Here is a 6,000-nt window from a genome sequence, read left to right as displayed (position 1 = left end):
GCTCTAACAGCAGAAATGGATATTTTCAGGCGAGTAGCCATTTTTAAAAAATAACCGCTCCTTGATGTATGAAGGTCAAAACACTTCTTCATTTGGTTTGTGCGTTCTCTTATCCTTCCCATGTTGATGGATGACTAAGGGAATTTGGCCTCTGTGTCACCTCATATTTATACCCCAGTTAATCAGGAAGTCATGGATTACAGCTCGAAAGTTCATACACACTCTAATCAACTTAAAAATGTACAATTTAAATGGGAAACATGCTTCAGCTACATGGTGTACACTATCATTTCCAGGGGTGCCCATAATGGTGGTATATGTGTTTTTGTTGAAAATAATTATTATTTGATGGGGGATTTGTTTTTCTCTGAACACTCATCTCATCTCCTCTAGCCGCTTTATCCTGTTCTACAGGGTCGCAGGCAAGCTGGAGCCTATCCCAGCTGACTATGGACGAAAGGTGGGGTACACCCTGGACAAGTCACCAGGTCATCGCAGGGCTGACACATAGACACAGACAACCATTCACACTCACGGTCAATTTAGAGTCACCAGTTAACCTAACCTGCATGTCTTTGGACTGTGGGGGAAACCAGAGCACCCGGAGGAAACAAACGCGGACACGGGGAGAACATGCAAACTCCGCACAGAAAGGCCCTCGCCGGCCACGGGGTTCGAACCCAGGACCTTCTTGCTGTGAGGTGACAACGCTAACCACTACACCACCGTGCTGCCCGGTCATTTATTTATTCAGGAAAATGATCCAATATTACATATCTGTGAGTGGCAAAAGTATGTGAACCTCTAGGATTAGCAGTTAATTTGAAGGTGAAATTAGAGTCAGGTGTTTTCATTCAATGAGATGACAATCAGGTGTGAGTGGGCACCCTGTTTTATTTAAAGAACAGGGATCTATCAAAGTCTGATCTTCACAACACATGTTTGTGGAAGTGTATCATGGCATGAACAAAGGAGATTTCTGAGGACCTCAGAAAAAGCATTGTTGATGCTCATCAGGCTGGAAAAGGTTACAAAACCATCTCTAAAGAGTTTGGACTCCACCAATCTACAGTCAGACAGATTGTGTACAAATGGAGGAAATTCAAGACCATTGTTACCCTCCTCAGGAGTGGTCGACCAACAAAGATCACTCCAAGAGCAACGCGTGTAATAGTCGGCAAGGTCACAAAGGACCCCAGGGTAACTTCTAAGCAACTGAAGGCCTCTCTCACATTCGCTAATGTTCATGTTCATGAGTCCACCATCAGGAGAACACTGAACAACAATGGTGTGCATGGCAGGGCTGCAAGGAGAAAGCCACTGCTCTCCAAAAAGAACATTGCTGCTCGTCTGCAGTTTGCTAAAGATCATGTGGACAAGCCAGAAGGCTATTGGAAAAATGTTTTGTGGACGGATGAAACCAAACTAGAACTTTTTGGTTTAAATGACAAGTGTTATGTTTGAAGAAAGGAAAACACTGCATTCCACCATCAGAACCTTATCTGTGAAATATGGTGGTGGTAGTATCATGGTTTGGGCCTGTTTTGCTGCATCTGGGCCAGGACGGCTTGCCATCCTTGATGGAACAATGAATTCTGAATTATACCAGCGAATTCTAAAGGAAAATGTCAGGACCTCTGTCCATGAACTGAATCTCAAGAGACAGTGGGTCATGCAGCAAGACAACGACCCTAAGCACACAAGTTGTTCTACCAAAGAATGGTTAAAGAAGAATAAAGTTAATGTTTTGGAATGGCCAAGTCAAAGTCTTGACCTTAATCCAATCGAAATGTTGTGGAAGTACCTGAAGCGAGCAGTTCATGTGAGGAAACCCACCAACATCCCAGAGTTGAAGCTCTTCTGTATAGAGGAATAGGCTAAAATTCCTCCAAGCCGGTGTGCAGGACTGATCAACAGTTACCGGAAATGTTTAGTTGCAGTTATTGCTGCACGAGGGGGTCACACCAGATACTGAAAGCAAAGGTTCACATACTTTTGCCACTCACAGATATGTAATATTGGATCATTTTCCTCAATAAATAAATGACCAAGTATAATATTTTTGTCTCATTTGTTTAACTGGGTTCTCTTTATCTACTTTTAGGACTTCTGTGAAAATCTGATGATGTTTTAGGTCATATTTATGCAGAAATATCGAAAATTCTAAAGGGTTCACAAACTTTCAAGGCACCACTGTATATTTTGAAGCTACTTGCTTCCTTAAAATTTGAGCTCACATTAAATTACTTTATGGCCAATAGTTGTCACCTGCTTCCTCTTATTCCTTCTTATTTCCTATTTTTTGCTTAACTTCCTCATATGCTAACCTATTCATTTTCACAACAGTAGACACACATACACGAGGTGAGGCACTTTGTTTCTGCACATCATCCATTGGGGGATTTAGACGGTTCTGCAGTTTTACATTTAACATTTCTGTTCTTCTACTTCTATACGTTGCACTGCACATTTTGTGTTTATCCTGCGATAGCACACTTGACTCATTTACAAACTCTTCATGAGATTAAAATGGGCATATTACAACCCCAATTTCAATCTGTGAAAGACTGGGAAAACAGTGTAACAATTTAAGAATAACATTCCTCAATGTAAAATTGCAAAGTATTTGGGGATCACATCATCTGTGGTACATAATATCATTAAAAGATTCAGAGAATCTGGAGAACTCTGTACACAAGAGACAAGGCTGAAAACTGACATTGGATGTCTGTGATCTTCAGGCCCTCAGATGACACTGCATTAAAAGCAGACATGTGTCTGGTGTAGAAATCACTGTATGGGCTCAGGAACCCTTCAGAAATCCATCACCTCAAAAAACAGTTCATTACTGCATTCAGAAATGCAAGTAAAATAAATATATAAACAATATCCAGAAACACCGCCACCTTCTCTGGGCCTGAGCTCTTTTACGATGGACTGAGGCAAAAACTGTCCCAAGGTCTGACAAATCAAAATTAGAAATTATTTTCAGAAATCATGGACACCACATCCTTCAGGCTAAAGAGAAGCGGAACCATCTGGCTTGTTATCAGTACACAGTTCAAAAGCCAGCATCTGTGATGGTATTAGGGTGCGTTAATGCACATGACATGGGTAGCTTGTACAGTGGTGCTTGAAAGTTTGTGAACCCTTTAGAATTTTCTATATTTCTGCATAAATATGACCTAAAACATCATCAGATTTTCACAGAAGTCCTAAAAGTAGATAAAGAGAACCCAGTTAAACAAATGAGACAAAAATATTATACTTGGTCATTTATTTATTGAGGAAAATGATCCAATATTACATATCTGTGAGTGGCAAAAGTAAACCTTTGCTTTCAAATATCTGATGTGACCCCCTTGTGCAGCAATAACTGCAACTAAACGTTTCCAGTAACTGTTGATCAGTCCTGCACACCAGCTTGGAGGAATTTTAGCCCATTCCTCTATACAGAACAGCTTCAACTCTGGGATGTTGGTGGGTTTCCTCACATGAACTGCTCGCTTCAGGTCCTTCCACAACATTTCGATTGGATTAAGGTCAAGACTTTGACTTGGCCATTCCAAAACATTAATGCATGGCTCCACCGCATGAAGGATGCCAACGCGCGGATCACCCGTTGGTATCTGGCACTTCAACCCTTTAACTTCAAGGTGATCCACAGGCTGGGGGCCCAGATGGTCGTGGCAGACTTCCTCTCCCATCAAGGGGGGGGGGGGGGGGGAGTCGGCTGCAGGCCGGACGGCCGCCCGGCCTGAGTCAGGCGGTGGGGGTATGTGGCAGCGGGGGCGTGGTCAAGCATCGGTCTGTGACTGGAGGGCGGAGTCAGGGAAGGTAAGTGGCAGAATCACTGCACCTGATGTGAATTAATGTGTTTGTGTGTCTTCCCCAGTGACCGCGCCCTATTTAAGGAGGGAGAGCGAGAGCAGAGGGAGCAGAGGACGCCGGTTGTGTATGTGTGTGTGTCTGTGTTTATATTCTGAGTGTTCACTGAAAAGTGTGACAATAAAAAAAATGGTTTACCAACCTGAACTCTGTCCTGCCGTCTTCTGTGCTCCGCCCTTGTGTAAGAACTGCTACAATTTCTCTTTCAGAACTACAGCAATTGGTCTTCTCAGTTCCCAAACGTTTAAAGTGTTGTTAAAGTAGAGGTGGAAACCCACGTGGACACAGGGAGAACATGCAAACTCCACACAGAAAGGCCCTCGCCGGCCACGGGGCTCGAACTCAGAACCTTCTTGCTGTGAGGCGACAGCGCTAACCACTACACCACCGTGCCGCCCCTATGCTACTACCTGCATATTTTATTTGCACTAAAATAAAGGCATAATTCACTGAATAAATTGAATAAACATTCGTGGAAATTTAAAATATTATTCAGTGCCTGCCTCACTGAAGCGAACATGGGGGGAAAACATCCAAACTCTATCTAATAATATGTAAAACTGCAGGAAAAGTGCTTGCCACCTACTACTAAGGACAAATTTGTACAATTATCAAGCAGCAAGCAAACTGACCTCGGTGCAACAATGCTATCCACTAAACAGACATCTAATATGTAACAATAAACAAGACTTTGTGGGGTGTTGGTGTTTTGACCCAGTTAAACATGTGCAAATTTACACATGCAGGAAAGAGACAGTTTGCTATTAGAGCCAAAGTCAACAGCAGCACATCATAATATTTATATCCAGATGTCCAGCAGGTAAGCTAAGCAAATAATTGTAGATGGTGTGGTTGTAATTCTTGCACAATACTCTTTCATAAGCCTAGGTAGGTAGGACATGACGTTAACAAGATATGCTCAGTGCTCGCTATATTACATACACCATCCTTGTATCTACAATTAACCATTTTATCAAATAAACCTAACACAGAGGTCCACAGTTACTAACTGGAGCCCATCTATTGCTGTATACAACTTGTCAGCCCTTTTCTATCCTGTCCATCAGTGGAGACCATAGGAATGTTTGGCCAGACATTCTTTGATAATGGACCAATCTTAACACTAAAAGGTAGTTTGTAAGGCCCTGATAAAATTTCAACAGGTACAACAATAATAATAATAGTGAACACATACTGGCCACTTCAACAGTAGTCTCACCTCATGTGACACCTACAGTATGGACTGTCAAACTGTGCATAGCAAAAGATGGCTGGCTGACAGTCAGCAATTGTGTACAACCCTGATTCCAAAAAAGTTGGGACAAAGTACAAATTGTAAATAAAAACGGAATGCAATGATGTGGAAGTTTCAAAATTCCATATTTTATTCAGAATAGAACATAGATGACATATCAAATGTTTAAACTGAGAAAATGTATAATTTAAAGAGAAAAATTAGGTGATTTTAAATTTCATGACAACAACACATCTCAAAAAAGTTGGGACAAGGCCATGTTTACCACTGTGAGACATCGCCTTTTCTCTTTACAACAGTCTGTAAACGTCTGGGGACTGAGGAGACAAGTTGCTCAAGTTTAGGGATAGGAATGTTAACCCATTCTTGTCTAATGTAGGATTCTAGTTGCTCAACTGTCTTAGGTCTTTTTTGTTGTATCTTCCGTTTTATGATGCGCCAAATGTTTTCTTTGGGTGAAAGATCTGGACTGCAGGCTGGCCAGTTCAGTACCTGGACCCTTCTTCTACGCAGCCATGATTCTGTAATTGATGCAGTATGTGGCTTGGCATTGTCATGTTGGAAAATGCAAGGTCTTCCCTGAAAGAGACGTCATCTGGATGGAAGCATATGTTGCTCTAGAACCTGGATATACCTTTCAGCATTGATGGTGTCTTTCCAGATGTGTAAGCTGCCCATGCCACACGCACTAATGCAACCCCATACCATCAGAGATGCAGGCTTCTGAACTGAGCGCTGATGACAACTTGGGTCGTCCTTCTCCTCTTTAGTCTGAATGGCACGGCGTCCCTGATTTCCATAAAGAACTTCAAATTTTGATTCATCTGACCACAGAACAGTTTTCCACTTTGCCACAG

This window comes from Neoarius graeffei, chromosome 14 (genome assembly GCF_027579695.1).
Source record: "Neoarius graeffei isolate fNeoGra1 chromosome 14, fNeoGra1.pri, whole genome shotgun sequence".
NCBI classification, from domain to species: Eukaryota; Metazoa; Chordata; class Actinopteri; order Siluriformes; family Ariidae; genus Neoarius; species Neoarius graeffei.
Note: the sequence above shows the minus strand (reverse complement) of the source record.